Source organism: Salvelinus namaycush, chromosome 4 (assembly GCF_016432855.1).
Source record: "Salvelinus namaycush isolate Seneca chromosome 4, SaNama_1.0, whole genome shotgun sequence".
In the NCBI taxonomy this organism is placed as follows: Eukaryota; Metazoa; Chordata; class Actinopteri; order Salmoniformes; family Salmonidae; genus Salvelinus; species Salvelinus namaycush.
In genome coordinates, this window is record NC_052310.1 from 2,600,339 (window position 1) to 2,622,904 (window position 22,566).

Here is a 22,566-nt window from a genome sequence, read left to right on the forward strand (position 1 = left end):
ACCTGTTATTTACGACGCATATGAATAAAAAATAGATGTTATTTGATAACAATGCGTTTTATTCGTCATTGCACAGGCCCAATCTGCAGTTTCTATGACAGTTTCGCCAGGGTTCCCATAGTGACAGAGAGGGGAAAGCCGTACCCAGGCTGTCACTCATGCTATGGGAATGCTCTCTCAGGCCAAGGAAGGAGAGAATAGCTGAGTAGGCTACTATAATTTAGTACTATTTGCTAGTGAAACCAATAACAGATGTAGCCTAGGAACTGTACTTCTGGTCCAGGGCATTAGTGCGGCTTTTTAATGCTGAGTCTTCCTTCACTAACACCCAGGACCAGAGCTACTGAAGCCAATGCTCCTTTGAACGTCCAGACAATTCCCCGATACAGAGGCTGAATATGAGACGGCCCGGTTACCCAAACTCCTTGCTACGGCACGCCCACGGACATTAGTTTATTATCCGCAATGACTCTGGATCTGAGTACCTTCCCAGGACGATTTCTAGAGTGAAAATGCGTCTGATTTGTCCCAGAAACCGGTGGATTGGGCCAGAGACAGGACACGTGGGTAAAGCGGCGTTTTGAAAACGTACCATTGCCTTTGATACTCTGCATTGTTAGAGATAATCCACTCTCCGATTACATTGTTTTGTCCAACACCCCTACATTATTTAAAAAAAATTTGGGGGGGGGTGGACTGCCGCTCCATTTATTAAAATCACATTTTAACCAACACAATCAATTTTTGTGACTACCTGGACTTGGTTTTGAAATATTTCGTTTTGAAATATTGAAACAAAACCATATGATTTCAATGAAAAGTATTTTCATAAACAAGAGGAAAAGGTGAATGTAAGAAGCGCTCATTGTTTCATATAAACTACATGTCATATTCAACAGCATATAAACTACATGTCATGTTCAACAGCATATAAACACTCTAAATAGGTCAGGAGACAGACAGGGACACTAAGAAGGAACGGAAATTAGTTATTTAGGCTGTATTATTTATATTATTTCAAGGCTGTAGCGTACAAGCATTTCGCTACACCCACAATAACATCTGCTAAACATGTGTATGTGACAAATACAATTTGATTTGCTTTACAAATATATAAATTGTGAACCATTTCAGGCTGGCAGGGACATTAAGCGCTCAGCATTTAAACATTTAGTTGTATTAAATCAGTGTAGTCGATAAGTTGCACATATAGGCTGTGACTTACTTAGAATGAAATACAAATTTAAATGAAAAAATGTCTTATTAGCCTCCATCTACAGTGCCTTTTTGAATTCATTTTTTAGAAACATTGAGTTTGGCCAGAGTCTGTGGCTTCAGGCTCATGCGATGGTACCTGGAGAGCAGGCCAGCAGCTGAGAATACCCTTTCAGCACCTGCAGAGCCACTGGGGATGCTAAACACCATTTGGGCCACTCTGGGACGTGTAGTTCTTTTAAAAACATTTTTCTGTAGGCAGGTCTAAAGGATTTTAGGTAAAAGAACTATCAAAATGGAGGTAATATGCCTTGCCTATTGGGCCCAAATCAATGATGGCCTATTGTGTATATAGATAACAGAATGAAAATGAATGGAACTTTTAAGAGATCCGACTTTTTGTGTATAAATACTGCTACTGTGACACGCTTAGCGAGCACACTTTCTGTTAGCATGTGCATGTAGTATGTACACCATCATGCTTTCAGATACCTGTCTTTTCAACTTCCACAATGATTCTTGTGGACACTACATCACCGCACTCCCTCTCTTGCTTTTGGTCCTCATCTTTTGTAAGTCACCTTGATTTTTCACCCGTGTGTTTTATCAGTTTCCTTATGAAAATATGTAGTGAACTCTGTGACAGTAGCTAAAGCAGCACACAAGTAGACGCCAGGGCATGCTGGGCCAGGGCATGCTGGGCCAGGGCATGCTGGGCCAGGGCATGCCCTGAGCTCGTGAGGTGAGCGCTACTGGAGAGAAATTGGAGCGGGCGAGAAGACTGACGCTCCAACCTTTTGGCGAAACTCGCTCCAAGCTCCAGTCAAATCGAGCATGTTCCACCCCTTTCTCCACTCCGCTCCGCTCACATACTCTGCTACCATCTAGCAGATGGAGACTGGTAGAAGCTGTTTATCTCCAGCGACATCACTAGCTGGCTACAGCCCGGTACTCTACCTTGCACTTTAGAGACTGCTGCCTCATGTATATAGAGTCATTGAACACTGGTCACTAACAATGTTTACATACTGTTTTACCCACTTTATATGTATAATACTGTATTCTAGTCATGGTTCATCCTATAGAACTACTGCTGTACACCCATTTTCTATTCATATACTGTCTATACTATTGATACACACCATTTTATTTATATAGAGCTATAGATATATTGCGGACCCTGTCATTGCTCGTTCTGATGCTTTTTTAAAGGTTCCTCTGGGTTCCTCTGGGTCAATCCTACTGGGTCAATCCTACTGGGTCAATCCTACTGGGTCAATCCTACTGGGTCAATCCTACTGGGTCAATCCTACTGGGTTGTAGTTATTCGGCATCCAATAGATGAAAACAGACTGAAACGGTGAACGACAAGGGCCTATAGGAACGTTGCAATAAGAAACGGTTGTTTTATTTGATCAAAACATTTTGCTACACCGTGTGCCATCATGAATATGACGCCGATCTCTCAAAACTGTCAAAACAACATTTTTCAATTGCAAGTATTCTACTAGCCAGGCAGGCAGGCAACTAGGGAAAGTAGATAGGCCAAGTCCTCATCAATTGACAATCAGAAATGGCTGCGGCTATTGACAGTCTTGACTGTCTCTATGTACACAAGGAAAGAGTCAAATGTAACACTCTCCAAACAAGAAAAACAAAGTTGTCCAAATGCAAGTAATACGAGCCAATAGGCAGATTTCCATTGACCCAGGTGTATTCGACAAAAGCAATGTTGCAAAAAAAATTGAAATTGCAGCTGTAGGATGACTTTTCTAAAGATCGACAAATGTTATCCGTTTGACGGGTGGATTTTTATTTTGTCTAACTTTATCTGCGACAAATCATGATGGGAAACTGTTGTTTTTCGAATAAATGATAATTGCGAATAATTTTGAAGGTAGCTTTAATATCTCACTTTCTTCTCACTGTCCACCTACATTTTTCAACTTGGCTCCATGTAAACAATATATTTTTTAAAGCTCAGTGTAGAGGCCTGAACGATACGTTTTAGTTTGAAAATATTTAGTTTGATTAGAGGAACGAATTGATGCGATATGATTCAATGCACTAACATTTGTTGCATAAACAACATTTCCAACAAAAAAAATTCTAAGTTCAACTCTGCTTCTCATGGAGCTCATGAACTGGGCCTCAGGTGGGGGGGGGGCTGTTACCTCCCCTTCAACAGCTTCTCATGGAGCTCATGAACTGGGCCTCTCTGAGGGTGGGGGGGGCTGTTACCTCTCCTTCAATAGCTTCTCATGGAGCTCATGGACTGGGCCTCTCTGAGGGTGGGGGGGCTGTTAACTCTCCTTCAACAGCTTCTCATGGAGCTCATGGACTGGGCCTCTCTGAGGGGGGGGGGGGGGGGGGGGGGGGTATTGGGCTGTTACCTCTCCTTCAACAGCTTCTCATGGAGCTCATGGACTGGGCCTCTCTGAGGGTGGGGGGGCTGTTAACTCTCCTTCAACAGCTTCTCATGGAGCTCATGAACTGGGCCTCAGGTGGGGGGGGGGGGGGGGGCTGTTACCTCTCCTTCAATAGCTTCTCATGGAGCTCATGGACTGGGCCTCTCTGAGGGTGGGGGGGCTGTTAACTCTCCTTCAACAGCTTCTCATGGAGCTCATGGACTGGGCCTCTCTGAGGGGGGGGGGGGGGGGGGGGTATTGGGCTGTTACCTCTCCTTCAACAGCTTCTCATGGAGCTCATGGACTGGGCCTCTCTGAGGGTGGGGGGGCTGTTAACTCTCCTTCAACAGCTTCTCATGGAGCTCATGAACTGGGCCTCAGGTGGGGGGGGGGGGGGGGGCTGTTACCTCTCCTTCAACAGCTTCTTATGGAGCTCATGGACTGGGCCTCTCTGAGGGTGGGGGGGCTGTTACCTCTCCTTCAACAGCTTCTCATGGAGCTCATGGACTGGGCCTCTCTGAGGGTGGGGGGGCTGTTACCTCTCCTTCAACAGCTTCTCATGGAGCTCATGAACTGGGCCTCTCTGAGGGGGGGGTGGCTGTTACCTCTCCTTCAACAGCACGTGAAGCAGTGCACAGTTTGCCTAGGCTGCCTGTGGTTGTTTGGCATGCATAATGACTTGTCAGGGTTTCCGTTAGCTGGCAATAGACAGCTTTTTGGCCAATAAAAAAAAGAAAATAATAATAATAATTGAAAGGCCAATAAATAAAACTGTTGCCGGGCAAAATTACTGGGAGAAAAAATATCTAAATGTAAAAATAATGCTTTTTATTCATTGATGGAAATGCCAGTCTATGTAAATACATTTGACCTTCGTGCTTATTGGTCTATAGTTTCATTTGCAGAATAAAAATCGGCCTGTTTTGTATGTTCGTTAATCATCATGTATCTTATTTATCCAACGTAACTATCACCGGTGCACAGCATACAGAGCCTATTTTGAATGGGGTTTCTCCTGCTCAGCTGCTGGAGTAAAACATGTGCTTTTATAAGCCTGTTCATTGCGTAACAATTATAAATGCGATTACGTGCAACATTTTAAAAAGAGCTACTATTTTTATTTCTCAACTGGTAATTGAAGAACGCCTCCCATTCATCATTCAAGTGCCGGCAACAGGCTATCAGAGCGTGTCACCCACCACTTTACAATGTGAGCTGGAGGTCGTATGCGTTTTGAAAACATACCTAATTGTTTGAAACCTGAAGTGTTTGTTTTCATATTATGAGGCATGTCTTACCTTGCTTCTAAGTAGCCTATAGACAAAATCCCACCATGGAAACGTGGAGACAATAATTTTATAAAGACTTCATAGGCGGTGTGTGAGTTTGAAGTTTGGGGAAGCTTACCATTTATTCTGACCGTTTCCACAGTTCTGTGTGCCAGTTGTGATTTTTTTCATATCCAAATTTTCATAGAACAGTTTCATTTCAATAATAATGTTTTTCATTTCTCAATCATTGTCAAGTGGGTTAATCATTTAAATTTGAATGAAAACGATGAAAATCGAAAAAGTAACTGAAGCGAGATCCCCAGCCTCTCTGTTATGGACGTGTTGAATACACCGTGACCCATTGGTGGCTGAAGGAACTCGTGGAACTCAACCTATAGGCCAATGCAGCAGTAGGACTATAGTCTGTGAGTTTAATGCGCTCATTTACTAAGGTAAATTTACTACTAGTGATATATGTAATGGAATATTAAAATTGTTTTTATCAAAAGGAACGAAGAATTCCACACAATGAAACAATAAATGCGCAAGATTGGCGGTAGAGAGACTCGCCTATATCTTCCCCTCCCCTTCTTGTCTCAACATGTTAAAATGATACTCTAGACACTTGATCTTCACACGATCTAACTGACCGCTGCAACTCAATAATAAGCTATGCCTATTGCCAAGCGCGCTGCCCAAATAGGCATAGCCCACGAGCTTGTGATTTGAAACGATCCACAGCAATTGTTTTCAAGAACCAATGATTATCGGTTCCTCTGTGGCTAAATCATGCTTTCTGGTGAATTATTTTGAATCCATTTATTTCTATGTACTTCCCTACTTCCCATTTCTCTCCTGTTCTATTGGTTACCATTTACTTCCCTATTGGACCCACCGCTATGACATTTCTCTCCAGTTCTATTGGTTTTCATAATAACTTTGGTTGGCCAGAAGCCAAAGGATCAATCCTGGTCATATCATCAACCCATTCTGGTCATATCATCAACCCATTCTGGTCATATTATCACCCATCCTGGTCATGTTAACAACCCATCCTGGTCATATTATCAACCCATCCTGGTCATGTTAACAACCCATCCTGGTCATGTTAACAACCCATCCTGGTCATGTTAACAACCCATCCTGGTCATGTTAACAACCCAGCCTGGTCATGTTAACAACCCATCCTGGTCATATCAACAACCCATCCTGGTCATATCAACAACCCATCCTGGTCATATCATCAACCCATCCTGGTCATATCATCAACCCATCCTGGTCATATCATCAGCCCATCCTGGTCATATCATCAACCCATCCTGGTCATATCATCAACCCATCCTGGTCATATCATCAGCCCATCCTGGTCATATCATCAACCCATCCTGGTCATATCATCAACCCATCCTGGTCATATCAACAACCCATCCTGGTCATATCATCAACCCATCCTGGTCATATCATCAACCCATCCTGGTCATATCAACAACCCATCCTGGTCATATCAACAACCCATCCTGGTCATATCAACAACCCATCCTGGTCATGTTATCAACCCATCCTGGTCATGTTAACAACCCATCCTGGTCATGTTAACAAACCATCCTGGTCATGTTAACAAACCATCCTGGTCATGTTAACAAACCATCCTGGTCATGTTAACAACCCATCCTGGTCATGTTAACAACCCATCCTGGTCATGTCAACAACCCATCCTGGTCATGTCAACAACCCATCCTGGTCATGTCAACAACCCATCCTGGTCATGTCATCAACCCATTCTGGTCATATTATCACCCATCCTGGTCATATTATCAACCCATCCTGGTCATGTTAACAACCCATCCTGGTCATGTTAACAACCCATCCTGGTCATATCATCAACCCATCCTGGTCATATCATCACCCATCCTGGTCATGTTAACAACCCATCCTGGTCATATTAACAACCCATCCTGGTCATGTTATCAACCCATCCTGGTCATGTTAACAACCCATCCTGGTCATGTCAACAACCCATCCTGGTCATGTCAACAACCCATCCTGGTCATGTCAACAACCCATCCTGGTCATGTCAACAACCCATCCTGGTCATGTCAACAACCCATCCTGGTCATGTCATCAACCCATTCTGGTCATATTATCACCCATCCTGGTCATATTATCAACCCATCCTGGTCATGTTAACAACCCATCCTGGTCATGTTAACAACCCATCCTGGTCATGTCAACAACCCATCCTGGTCATATCATCACCCATCCTGGTCATGTTAACAACCCATCCTGGTCATGTTAACAACCCATCCTGGTCATGTTAACAACCCATCCTGGTCATGTTAACAACCCATCCTGGTCATATTAACAACCCATCCTGGTTATATTAACAACCCATCCTGGTCATATTAACAACCCATCCTGGTCATATTAACAACCCATCCTGGTCCTATTATCAACCCATCCTGGTCCTATTATCAACCCATCCTGGTCATAAGAATCGAACAGATCTTTCCATCTCTTTCACATATGGAACCACTACCAAGTGCTCTGGTTACAATGGTGTTTTCCTGCAAATTGTTTTTTGGCAAATGTTTGAAAATGACATTTTATTGGCTTCTTCATTACATGAGTTGCATGTTCTGTTGAGGTGCATTACCATCCTCTAAATGTTCTGGTGAGATGCATTACCATCCTCTAAATGTTCTGGTGAGATGCATTACCATCCTCTAAATGTTCTGTTGAGATGCATTACCATCCTCTAAATGTTCTGTTGAGATGCATTACCATCCTCTAAATGTTCTGTTGAGGTGCATTACCATCCTCTAAATGTTCTGTTGAGATGCATTACCATCCTCTAAATGTTCTGTTGAGATGCATTACCATCCTCTAAATGTTCTGTTGAGGTGCATTACCATCCTCTAAATGTTCTGGTGAGGTGCATTACCATCCTCTAAATGTTCTGTTGAGGTGCATTACCATCCTCTAAATGTTCTGTTGAGGTGCATTACCATCCCCTAAATGTTCTGTAGAGATGCATTACCATCCTATAAATGTTCTGTTGAGATGCATTACCATCCTCTAAATGTTCTGTTGAGGTGCATTACCATCCCCTAAATGTTCTGTTGAGGTGCATTACCATCCTCTAAATGTTCTGTTGAGATCCATTACCATCCTCTAAATGTTCTGTTGAGATGCATTACCATCCTCTAAATGTTCTGTTGAGATGCATTACCATCCTCTAAATGTTCTGTTGAGATGCATTACCATCCTCTAAATGTTCTGTTGAGATGCATTACCATCCTCTAAATGTTCTGTTGAGGTGCATTACCATCCCCTAAATGGGATTCCTGTCATTCTAAGAACCGTGGGTAATGGGTTATGCACCTAATGCATATGGGTCCGGTAAGTTTCCGGTAAGTTTCTCAAAATGGCCGGTCAATTTTAAATCTTCCCGGTCACGTTGTCTGGCGCCACGGAAACCCTGGTCAGTTACGTGCTTAGTCCCACACTGAAGGAGAGGTGCTGAGTTCCACACTGAAGGAGAGGTGCTGAGTTCCACACTGAAGGAGAGGTGCTGAGTTCCACACTGAAGGAGAGGTGCTGAGTTCCACACTGAAGGAGAGGTGCTGAGTTCCACACTGAAGGAGAGGTGCTGAGTTCCACACTGAAGGAGAGGTGCTGAGTTCCACACTGAAGGAGAGGTGCTGAGTTCCACACTGAAGGAGATGTGCTGAGTTCCACACTGAAGGAGAGGTGCTGAGTTCCACACTGAAGGAGAGGTGCTGAGTTCCACACTGAAGGAGAGGTGCTGAGTTCCACACTGAAGGAGAGGTGCTGAGTTCCACACTGAAGGAGAGGTGCTGAGTTCCACACTGAAGGAGAGGTGCTGAGTTCCACACTGAAGGAGAGGTGCTGAGTTCCACACTGAAGGAGAGGTGCTGAGTTCCACACTGAAGGAGAGGTGCTGAGTTCCACACTGAAGGAGAGGTGCTGAGTTCCACACTGAAGGAGAGGTGCCTAGTTCCACACTGAAGGAGAGGTGCTTAGTTCCACACTGAAGGAGAGGTGCCTAGTTCCACACTGAAGGAGAGGTGCTTAGTTCCACACTGAAGGAGAGGTGCCTAGTTCCACACTGAAGGAGAGGTGCCTAGTTCCACACTGAAGGAGAGGTGCTTAGTTCCACACTGAAGGAGAGGACACATCAGTCAAATGTGAGGTATTTTCAGAAGGTAGATAGTAATATGAGCTAAACATGTTAGTGAACTGACAATTCGTACCGTATTAATCGATTTTTCTGACCCGACGCATGCTACATTTGGATCAGTTTTTTCCCACTGACTGATGCACTCATATCTTAACATTTGAACTGGGAACGACGCGGTGAATCGTTGCTTCCCTTGTTATTACCATGAGAGATAACACCTTGTAAAATACATACAGACGTCCATCCTTTTGGCTGAGAGGGAGCTACCAATGTTCTGCTTGTTTTCATGAAAGTTCGATGGGGCTGTAGGGTCTTTTCCTCTTTCTTAATCGGACAAGTTCGAGATGGAAGCTTGTATTTTAACAAGATGTTAACACAATTTTATCTGTGACTGGGGAACAGTTATTTACGGGCTAATGTTCGACTTTAAAAATAAAAAAAATCAATAACATTTGAGGTCTGCTGTGAGGATCATATCAGACCAGACCTCAGTTAGAAAACAGCTCTCAATGTTTCCTCTCGCTGCTGTCCTGTTGCTGCCGGCAACGCTTGTTTACTGGGGCTCCATTCTCCATTGTGTAGGAAGACGCAGCTGTGAAGATGGGCCATATTCATTATGATGCAACGGAGAAAAAACGTTTTGCAACAGAAAGCGAAGGGGGGAAAAAAGCGAGTTTATTGGTACAAGTTTAAGACCATCTTTTTTTTTGTTGCCTGTTTTCTTCAAGCACAGCTAGAGCATTGGAAATGATTTCAAACACTTTTGAAACCAGGTGTTAGGTAATATCAGTCAGTTTGCTTGGTCATATATAAACATGACCTAATCAGATCGTTATTGCTGTTCCAGCTGGCTGACAGGTGCTAGGTAGGTCATGTTAAAAAGGGTATGTGACTAATGGATTACATTTAGAAAGTAACCTACTCAATCCTGATTATTAGTGTATAGTGAGTGACGTTCATTACTTCCGGGATATTAGCCTGTTATAGGCTGAGTGTATAAAACATTAAGAACACCTGCTCTTTCCATGACATAGACTGACCAGTTGAATCCAGTTGAAAGCTATAATCCCTTATTAATGTCACCTGTTAAATCCACTTCAATCAGAGTAGATGAAGGGGAGGAGACGGGCTAAAGAGGAACTGTATATGTGTGTGCCTTTCAGAGGGCAAGACAAAAGATTTTAAGATTTGAACGGGGTATGGTAGTAGGTGCCAGGCGCACTGGTTTGTGTCAAGAACTGCAATGCTGCTGTGTTTTTCACACTCAACAGTTTCCTGTGTTTATCAAGAATGGTCCACCACCCATAAGACATCCAGTCAACTGGACACAACTGTGGGAAGCAGTGGAGTCCACATGGGCCAGCATCCCTGTGGAGTCCACATGGGCCAGCATCCCTGTGGAGTCCACATGGGCCAGCATCCCTGTGGAGTCCACATGGGCCAGCATCCCTGTGGAACGCTTTCAACACCTCGTAGAATCCATGCCCCAACGAATTGAGTCTGTTCTGAGTGACAAAGAGGGGGTGAAACTCAATATTAGGAAGGTGTTCTTAATGTTTTGTACACTCAGTGAAATATAGGTACATCAATTTAGCAGCTAGCAGGTGCCAGTAGAGGGACAATCAGGGTTGGGGTCAATTTAAATTAAATTCAGGAGCTGAAATTCCAATTCTAATTCTCTGCCATGCTTTTCATTGTGGAACATTTTGTTATGGAATTTGGTTTACTTTCTGAATTGTAACGGAATTGAATCCAACCCTGGAGACAATAGCCTCTCAGCAAGTGAACCCATTCAATAACATTTCATGATGTGCACAGATCCATTAGACTGTTTGACAACATGTCATAGTTGAAATTATGAGTTGGCTGGCTGAGAATTCCAAGATTGAAGACACATTTCTAGGGCTCTGACGGTCATGGAATATTGGATGATGGTAATTGGCCAGTCAAATAACTGTTTTAATAGCAAACAACAATACATTTTTTTTAACAAAAACGTGTTTTGACCGCATGTGCTGCCATAGAATGAATAGAACGGCGTCGCCATTCCAGTCAATGATGGCATAATGGGTTGACTGGTGGCTATTGCGAGTGTACCAATAGAAGTAAAGCAGGAAGTAAAAGCAGGAAGTGTACCCATCAATGTGCTGTCGTTTGTTTATTCAACTTAACTGACATTACAAAACATTCCATTCCATTGCATGTTTCACATCACTTAACATCATTTGAATGAACATTCTACATTACCATGGAAATGATTGCATCACAATACCAAGCACCCATTGTGAGTGGACCCATGCGTTTACAAGCCACATTTACAGTCTTAGAGGTTCCTATCCTGTTCTATTCATTCTATTTCTATGTTTACTGCTGTTGCATTGTGGGGGGTGTTGCCTAGGCAACTGAAGATTAGTTTGCTACAAGACCTTGCTTGTTTCAGCAAGGAGCAACAAAGCTCCATCATGTTAAGAGTCCGTGTTACCACGGAAATGGACTCAACCGCACCATTGCCCGGCTGTACCGTCTTCAAATTCAAATCAAATCAAATTGTATTCAGTTATCATTGCCTTCTTGGGTACAGAAACAATGGTGGCCATCTTGAAGCAGGTGGGGACAGCAGACTGGGATAGGGAGCGAATTAATATGTCCGTAAACACACCAGCCAGCTGGTCTGCGCGTGCTCTGAGGACACGGCTTTCCGTCAGCTGTTCGTGAAGAAAAAAAAGTCATTGTAAACTGTTCTGATGGTTCTTTTATTTTCATGGTCTTCCTCTATAACCGTACGGTAACTGTGCCAGCCCTACACATGTCTAGGCTGATGATAACCGTACGGTAACTGTGCCAGCCCTACACATTTCTAGGCTGATGATAACTGTACGGTAACTGTGCCAGCCCTACACATTTCTAGGCTGATGATAACCGTACGGTAACTGTGCCAGCCCTACACATTTCTAGGCTGATGATAACCGTACGGTAACTGTGCCAGCCCTACACATTTCTAGGCTGATGATAACCGTACGGTAACTGTGCCAGCCCTACACATTTCTAGGCTGATGATAACCGTACGGTAACTGTGCCAGCCCTACACATTTCTAGGCTGATGATAACCGTACGGTAACTGTGCCAGCCCTACACATTTCTAGGCTGATGATAACCGTACGGTAACTGTGCCAGCCCTACACATTTCTAGGCTTATGGTAACTGTGCCAGCCCTACACATTTCTAGGCTGATGATAACCGTACGGTAACTGTGCCAGCCCTACACATTTCTAGGCTGATGATAACCGTACGGTAACTGTGCCAGCCCTACACATTTCTAGGCTGATGATAACCTTACGGTAACTGTGCCAGCCCTACACATTTCTAGGCTGATGGTAACTGTGCCAGCCCTACACATTTCTAGGCTGATGATAACCGTACGGTAACTGTGCCAGCCCTACACATTTCTAGGCTGATGATAACCGTACGGTAACTGTGCCAGCCCTACACATTTCTAGGCTGATGATAACCGTACGGTAACTGTGCCAGCCCTACACATTTCTCACTCTGATTCTAACTCTGGTCCCAGCTGATTCTAACTCTGGTCCCAGCTGATTCTCACTCTGGTCCCAGCTGATTCTCACTCTGGTCCCAGCTGATTCTCACTCTGGTCCCAGCTGATTCTCACTCTGGTCCCAGCTGATTCTCACTCTGGTCCCAGCTGATTCTCACTCTGGTCCCAGCTGATTCCAACTCTTGACCAGACGGTTCAAAACAAACAGATCGAGAACCGAACTAGTCAGTAGGCTGCATCGATACTTGAGTGGTAGTTCTACAGTCCTGACTGGTAGGCCAACAGGCTGCTACAGGTTTATAGGCCTACAGGCTGCTACAGGTTTATAGGCCTACATGCTGCTACAGGTTTATAGGCCAACAGGCTGCTACAGGTTTATAGGCCTACATGCTGCTACAGGTTTATAGGCCAACAGGCTGCTACAGGTTTATAGGCCAACAGGCTGCTACAGGTTTATAGGCCCACAGGCTGCTACAGGTTTATAGGCCAACAGGCTGCTACAGGTTTATAGGCCAACAGGCTGCTACAGGTTTATAGGCCCACAGGCTGCTACAGGTTTATAGGCCAACAGGCTGCTACAGGTTTATAGGCCCACAGGCTGCTACAGGTTTATAGGCCCACAGGCTGCTACAGGTTTATAGGCCCACAGGCTGCTACAGGTTTATAGGCCCACAGGCTGCTACAGGTTTATAGGCCCACAGGCTGCTACAGGTTTATAGGCCCACAGGCTGCTACAGGTTTATAGGCCCACAGGCTGCTACAGGTTTATAGGCCCACAGGCTGCTACAGGTTTATAGGCCCACAGGCTGCTACAGGTTTATAGGCCCACAGGCTGCTACAGGTTTATAGGCCAACAGGCTGCTACAGGCTACATGTTTATAGGCCAGTCAGGACAAGACAGCGATGGAGTTACAGTGGGGTGAAATACTCCTTCAAGAGATGGTTCACTCCACTCAAATCATGTCTGAGTGTTCCGCTCAACAAACCTTTTCTTAGCCTCATTGTTCTCACCCATTCCATTCTATCAAGCCCGGGGATGGGCAACTCCAGTCCTCTGGTCGTGTCCCACTTTTCCCCCATCCCTAGCAAACATAGCTGATTTTAAAGATATTACGTTCTAAACTGAATCTCATGATTAGTTGATTATAGGAGTCGGTTGTGTTGGCTGGGGCAAAAGAGACAACTCCAGTCCTCGGGGCCTGATTGGGTTCACTACAAACCTAATCTAACACACCTGATTGGGTTCACCACAAACCTAATCTAGCACACCTGATTGGGTTCACCACAAATCTAATCTAGCACACCTGATTGGGTTCACTCCAAACCTAATCTAACACACCTGATTGGGTTCACCACAAACCTAATCTAGCACACCTGATTGGGTTCACTCCAAACCTAATCTAACACACCTGATTGGGTTCACCACAAATCTAATCTAGCACACCTGATTGGGTTCACTCCAAACCTAATCTAACACACCTGATTGGGTTCACCACAAATCTAATCTAGCACACCTGATTGGGTTCACTCCAAACCTAATCTAACACACCTGATTGGGTTCACCACAAACCTAATCTAGCACACCTGATTGGGTTCACCACAAACCTAATCTAGCACACCTGATTGGGTTCACTCCAAACCTAAACTAGCACACCTGATTGGGTTCACTCCAAACCTAAACTAGCACACCTGATTGGGTTCACTCCAAACCTAATCTAGCACACCTGATTGGGTTCACTACAAACCTAATCTCACACCTGATTGGGTTCACTACAAACCTAATCTAGCACACCTGATTGGGTTCACTCCAAACCTAATCTAGCACACCTGATTGGGTTCACTCCAAACCTAAACTAGCACACCTGATTGGGTTCACTCCAAACCTAAACTAGCACACCTGATTGGGTTCACTCCAAACCTAATCTAGCACACCTGATTGGGTTCACTCCAAACCTAATCTAGCACACCTGATTGGGTTCACTCCAAACCTAAACTAGCACACCTGATTGGGTTCACTCCAAACCTAAACTAGCACACCTGATTGGGTTCACTCCAAACCTAATCTAGCACACCTGATTGGGTTCACTCCAAACCTAAACTAGCACACCTGATTGGGTTCACTCCAAACCTAATCTAGCACACCTGATTGGGTTCACTCCAAACCTAATCTAGCACACCTGATTGGGTTCACTCCAAACCTAATCTAGCACACCTGATTGGGTTCACTACAAACCTAATCTAGCACACCTGATTGGGTTCACTACAAACCTAATCTAGCACACCTGATTGGGTTCACTCCAAACCTAAACTAGCACACCTGATTGGGTTCACTCCAAACCTAAACTAGCACACCTGATTGGGTTCACTCCAAACCTAATCTAGCACACCTGATTGGGTTCACTCCAAACCTAATCTAGCACACCTGATTGGGTTCACTACAAACCTAATCTAGCACACCTGATTGGGTTCACTACAAACCTAATCTAGCACACCTGATTGGGTTCACTACAAACCTAATCTAGCACACCTGATTGGGTTCACTACAAACCTAATCTAGCACACCTGATTGTAATAATTAGCTGGTGGATAAAATGAATCAGGTTAGTTACAACTGGGGTTGGAGCAAAAACCTACAGGAGGGTATCTCTCCAGGAACAGGGTTGGAGTTAAAACCTACAGGCGGGTAGCTCTCCAGGAACAGGGTTGGAGTTAAAACCAACAGGAGGGTATCTCTCTGGGAACAGGGTTGGAGTTAAAACCTACAGGACGGTCTCTCTCCAGGAACAGGGTTGGAGTTAAAACCTTCCCGGAGGGTTTCTCTCCAGGAACAGGGTTGGAGTTAAAACCTAGAGGAGGGTATCTCCAGGAACAGGGTTGGAGTTAAAACCTCCAGGAGGGTATCTCTCCAGGAACAGGGTTGGAGTTAAAACCTACAGGAGGGTTTCTCTCCAGGAACAGGGTTGGAGTTAAAACCTACAGGAGGGTTTCTCTCCAGGAACAGGGTTGGAGTTAAAACCTACAGGAGGGTATCTCTCCAGGAACAGGGTTGGAGTTAAAACCTTCCCGGAGGGTTTCTCTCCGGGAACAGGGTTGGAGTTAAAACCTCCAGGAGGGTATCTCTCCAGGAACAGGGTTGGAGTTAAAACCTACAGGAGGGTATCTCTCCAGGAACAGGGTTGGAGTTAAAACCTACAGGAGGGTATCTCTCCAGGAACAGGGTTGGAGTTAAAACCTCCAGGAGGGTATCTCTCCAGGAACAGGGTTGGAGTTAAAACCTACAGGATTGTATCTCCCCTGATCTAGCTTAGCCTCCCCAGCCCAGAACACTGATTATCTTGACCCATTACATTCTATTTCTCCTATCCCCAGCCCACAACACAGATTCTTTTGAGCCAGTCAGGCCAGTAGACGAGCAATCAGCCCATTGACTCTACCCATCTAGCAGACGGTGAATTTAGTTTAACCAGGGCTCAGCATGTGATTGTCTCCCTCATTGCCTCCATGCTCCTTTTGTTTGTAGTGTTGTGAGAATCTCTGGCGGAACGTGGCGGTGGCGTCATGGCAACAAGATCCTGGTCAGATGGGCTAGCTTGGTGACGATGGTAGCCCAGTCACACTGTTTCCATGCGGAGTCATTCACAGGGTGTACTTACCTAGTATATATGTGGTACATAGCCTGTATATCTGTGGTACCTAGCCTATATATCTGTGGTACCGAGCCTATATATCTGTGGTACCTAGCCTATATATCTGTGGTACCGAGCCTGTATATCTGTGGTACCTAGCCCTGTATATCTGTGGTACCTAGCCTATATAGCTGTGGTACTAAGCCTGTATATCTGTGGTACCTAGCCTGTATATCTGTGGTACATAGCCTGTATATCTGTGGTACCTAGCCTGTATATCTGTGGTACCTAGCCTGTATATCTGTGGTACCTAGCCTGTATATCTGTGGTACCTAGCCTGTATATTTGTGGTACCTAGCCTGTATATCTGTGGTACCTAGCCTGTATATCTGTGGTACCTAGCCTGTATATCTGTGGTACCTAGCCCTGTATATCTGTGGTACCTAGCCTATATAGCTGTGGTACCTAGCCTGTATATCTGTGGTACCTAGCCTGTATATCTGTGGTACCTAGCCTGTATATCTGTGGTACCTAGCCTGTATATCTGTGGTACCTAGCCTGTATAGCTGTGGTACCTAGCCTGTATATCTGTGGTACCTAGCCTATATATCTGTGGTACCTAGCCTGTATATCTGTGGTACCTAGCCTGTATATCTGTGGTACCTAGCCTATATATCTGTGGTACCTAGCCTATATATCTGTGGTACCTAGCCTGTATATCTGTGGTACCTAGCCTGTATATCTGTGGTACCTAGCCTGTATATCTGTGGTACCTAGCCTGTATATCTGTGGTACCTAGCCTGTATATCTGTGGTACCTAGCCTGTATATCTGTGGTACCTAGCCTGTATATCTGTGGTACCTAGCCTGTATATCTGTGGTACCTAGCCTGTATATCTGTGGTACCTAGCCTGTATATCTGTGGTACCTAGCCTGTATAGCTGTGGTACTAAGCCTGTATATCTGTGGTACCTAGCCTGTATATCTGTGGTACCTAGCCTGTATATCTGTGGTACCTAGCCTGTATATCTGTGGTACCTAGCCTATATAGCTGTGGTACCTAGCCTATATATCTGTGGTACCTAGCCTGTATATCTGTGGTACCTAGCCTGTATATCTGTGGTACCTAGCCCTGTATAGCTGTGGTACTAAGCCTGTATATCTGTGGTACCTAGCCTATATATCTGTGGTACCGAGCCTATATATCTGTGGTACCTAGCCTGTATATCTGTGGTACCTTGCAAAAGTATTCATCCCCCTTGGCGTTTTTCCTATTTTGTTTCATTACAACCTGTAATTTAAATGGATTTATGTTTGGATTTCATGTAATGAACATACACAGAATAGTCCTAATTGGTGAAGTGAAATGATAAAAAGAAGTTGTTTAAAAAAATTAAAATATGGACAAGTGGTGCGTGCATATGTATTCACCCCCTTTGCTATGAAGTCTCTGAATAAGATCTGGTGCAACCAATTACCTTCAGAAGTCACATAATTAGTTAGATTGCACACAGGTGGACTTTATTTTAGTGTCACATGATCTGTCACATGATGTCAGTATATTTACACCTGTTCTGAAAGGCCCCAGAGTCTGCAACACCACTAAGCAAGGGGCACCTCCATGAAGACAAAGGAGCTCTCCAAACAGGTCAGGGACAAAGTTGTGGAGAAGTACAGATCAGGGTTGGGTTATAAAAAATATCTGAAACTTTGAACATCCCACAAAGCACCATTAAATCCATTATTAAAAAATGGAAAGAATATGGCACCACAACAAACCTGACAAGAGAGGGCCGCCTAGCAAAACTCACGGACCAGGCATGGAGGGCATTAATCAGAGAGGCAACAAAGAGACCAAAGATAACCCTGAAGGAGCTGCAAAGCTCCACAGTGGAGATTGGAGTATCTGTCCATAGGACCACTTTAAGCCGTACACTCCACAGAGCTGGGCTTTAGGGAAGAGTGGCCAGAGAAAAGGTACCTGGCCCATGTATCTGAGGTACCTGGCCCATGTATCTGAGGTACCTGGCCCATGTATCTGAGGTACCTGGCCCATGTATCTGAGGTACCTAGGCCATGTATCTGAGGTACCTAGGCCATGTATCTGGGGTACCTGGCCCATGTATCTGAGGTACCTGGCCCATGTATCTGAGGTACCTGGCCCATGTATCTGAGGTACCTGGCCCATGTATCTGAGGTACCTGGCCCATGTATCTGAGGTACCTGGCCCATGTATCTGAGGTACCTGGCCCATGTATCTGAGGTACCTGGCCCATGTATCTGAGGTACCTGGCCCATGTATCTGAGGTACCTGGCCCATGTATCTGAGGTACCTAGGCCATGTATCTGAGGTACCTAGGCCATGTATCTGAGGTACCTAGGCCATGTATCTGAGGTACCTGGCCCATGTATCTGAGGTACCTGGCCCATGTATCTGAGGTACCTGGCCCATGTATCTGAGGTACCTGGCCCATGTATCTGAGGTACCTGGCCCATGTATCTGAGGTACCTGGCCCATGTATCTGAGGTACCTGGCCCATGTATCTGAGGTACCTAGCCCATGAACTGACATGTTGTCCACCCAATCAAAGGATCAGAGAATTAATCTAGTACTGAAAGCATATGCTACAGCTAGCTAGCACTACAGTGCATAAAATGTGGTGAGTAGTAGAAAGACAATAGTTGATTTTTTTTTTTTTTTTTACGATTTAATTTCCCCAAAAAATTGGAGAGAGATTTCGTTATTATTTTCACTTACTCAGCTAGCTAGTTTAGCTCAACAACCTGACTCAAACAGAGAGGAATGCTATTTATGTTAGCTAGCTGACTAAGAATATTCTTATCAACACTTATCAACTCATCAGTCAAGGAAAGCTTTTTGCTTTTTATTAATTTATTGCCACAGGGACCCGCCGGAGTAACTGCTAAACTGCTTGCTGTACTACTTGATTGTAGCGGGTTTACGAACTCATTCGTTCGAGTAACTTTGTTGACTATGACCTTAGTCAATATGGTGACAACGTTGTAGGCTGTGTAGCGTTTATGGTACGAAGGTTTGGTTTGGAGAGGTTTTTCCGCCAGGTCACAGACGACTGTTGTGTTGTGCACTGAAGTCCACAAGCGAAGGGAAAAGGTGAGAGGAGGAGGGCGTGTAAGATCCAATTATACAACGAGCAAAGTGATGATGCTGTTTGCATGTTGCTGCTATGAAAATTAACTCGGTGTGCGGTGGGGATCAGGGGTGTATTCATTACGCCGATTATGTTGAAAAATGTTTCTTAAATGGAAGAAAACAACACCTGGCCTAGAGGTTGAAGGCCTCCAGCCGATACTGTAGGAGGTGGATAGGCCTGGTGGATAGTGTAGGAGGTTGATAGGCCTGGAGGATAGTGCAGGAGGTGGATAGGCCTGGAGGATAGGCCTGGTGGATAGTGCAGGAGGTGGATAGGCCTGGTGGATAGTGTAGGAGGTGGATAGGCCCGGAGGATGGTGTAGGAGGTGGATAGGCCCGGAGGATAGGCCTGGTGGATAGTGTAGGAGGTGGATAGGCCCGGAGGATAGTGCAGGAGGTGGACAGGCCCGGAGGATAGTGCAGGAGGTGGATAGGCCCGGAGGATAGTGCAGGAGGTGGATAGGCCCGGAGGATAGTGCAGGAGGTGGATAGGCCCGGAGGAGAGTGCAGGAGGTGGATAGGCCCGGAGGAGAGTGCAGGAGGTGGATAGGCCCGGAGGATAGTGCAGGAGGTGGATAGGCCCGGAGGAGAGTGCAGGAGGTGGATAGGCCCGGAGGATACTGCTTGTCTGCAGGGTTTTAATTTTGTGACTGTTTGTCTGAGGTTTTACCTCAGACTAATACGTGTTTTGAGCTATGATTTTTGTACACTGTGTGTTGGACTAGAGTTTGTCAACCAGTTGAACAGTTGAACAGTTGAAGTGCTGACAGAGGAGTTGTTTGTGACTTTCATAAAAGTCCCTCTGTCTCCTTCACAGATTCTGCATATTAGATTTGTGGAAATATGTTGACGACAGCTGGGAACATCTTCCCTGTGACCCAAATGGCACCCTGTTCCCTATGTAGGCACCCTGTTCCCTATGTAGGCACCCTGTTCCCTATGTAGGCACCCTGTTCCCTATGTAGGCACCCTGTTCCCTATGTAGGCACCCTATTCTCTATGTAGGCCTAGTGCACTACTGTGGGCACCCTGTTCCCTATGTAGGCACCCTGTTCCCTATGTAGGCCTAGTGCACTACTGTGGGCACCCTGTTCCCTATGTAGGCACCCTGTTCCCTATGTAGGCACCCTGTTCCCTATGTAGGCCTAGTGCACTACTGTGGGCACCCTGTTCCCTATGTAGGCCTAGTGCACTACTGTGGGCACCCTGTTCCCTATGTAGGCACCCTGTTCCCTATGTAGGCACCCTGTTCCTTATGTAGGCACCCTGTTCCCTATGTAGGCACCCTGTTCCCTATGTAGGCACCCTGTTCCCTATGTAGGTACCCTGTTCCCTCTGTAGGCCTAGTGCACTACTGTGGGCACCCTGTTCCCTATGTAGGCACCCTGTTCCCTATGTAGGCACCCTGTTCCCTATGTAAGCACCCTGTTCCCTATGTAGGACCTAGTGCACTACTGTGGGCACCCTGTTCCCTATGTAGGCCTAGTGCACTACTGTAGGCACCCTGTTCCCTATGTAGGCACCCTGTTCCCTATGTAGGCACCCTGTTCCCTATGTAGGCACCCTGTTCCCTATGTAGGCCTAGTGCACTACTGTGGGCACCCTGTTCCCTATGTAGGCACCCTGTTCCCTATTTAGGCACCCTGTTCCCTATGTAGGCACCCTATTCCCTATGTAGGCCTAGTGCACTACTGTGGGCACCCTGTTCCCTATGTAGGCACCCTGTTCCCTATGTAGGCACCCTGTTCCCTATGTAGGCACCCTGTTCCCTATGTAGGCACCCTGTTCCCTATGTAGGCACCCTGTTCCCTATGTAGGCACCCTGTTCCCTATGTAGGCCCTGGTCCCAAAAAGTGCGGAGACTGATAATATGACTCAGTAGATCTGATAAACGTGTTTGTTTTTTCTTCTTGGGGTCAATTTGCTGCCTGTAAATGATTTTAAATTATGTTCTGGCCCCCTGACCATCCACTCAAGGAAAAAACCATCCCGGTGCTGAATGTAGTCGATAATCCCTGCTCTAGAGCCTACCCCGCTTACCCCTTCAAAGTAGGAGGATACATATGCAAATAAAAGATGACTGGTCATTGGACAGAATAATCAGATCAGATTGTGATGTCATGATCTGGGCCAAAAATTCCATCCCACCTGAACAGGCTGAAATACCAGGATTTATTTTTTTCCCAAACAACTCTTACACAAAAGGGTATTATCATAATTTTCACAATTTCGGCGTTTTATTTGAAACTCCTAGTGTGGAAATAACATAAAAATATGAAGGAAAATCACAATTTTGACAGCAACAAAATGGTCGCACACACTGGATTACCAATGCTGCTCATTTGTCCTAACACTAACACGTTTATCCTCCTTCTGGAACGCTGTGACATCATCACCCTGATGTAGAGGGCGGGAGGGAGGGGGAGAGAGAGGTGGAGAGAGAGAGAGACTGAGAGAGAGAGAGACTGTGAGAGAGAGAGACTGTGAGAGAGAGAGACTGTGAGAGAGAGAGAGACTGTGAGAGAGAGAGAGGGGGAGAGAGAGGTGGAGACTGTGTGTGAGAGAGAGAGAGGGAGAGGGAGAGGGAGGCTGGTGGAGAACAATGGGCTAATAGAGGGTACAGGGTTCACACAGACCACAGTCTCAACCCAGAGAGGAGACAACCTACCCTTCTCAACCAGCCAAAAGAAAGCAAAAGATAGCATGCCAAATAGCACTCTGTTCCCTACATAGTGGACTACTTTTTAACCAGAACCCTATGGGCAATAGGGTTGCAATTTGGGATACACCTGTTCAAATCAAGTTTATTTTATATAGCCCTTCGTACATCAGCTGATATCTCAAAGTGCTGTACAGAAACCCAGCCTAAAACCCCAAACAGCAAGCAATGCAGGTGTAGAAGCACGGTGGCTCGGAAAAACTCCCTAGAAAGGCCAAAACCTAGGAAGAAACCTAGAGAGGAACCAGGCTATGAGAGGTAGCCAGTCCTCTTCTGGCTGTGCCGGGTGGAGATTATAACAGAACATGGCCAAGATGTTCAAATGTTCATAGATGACCAGCAGGGTCAAATCATAACCTTGTGCACTTGAACTACACCATTGCTGGGCCTGGTCTAGGACCA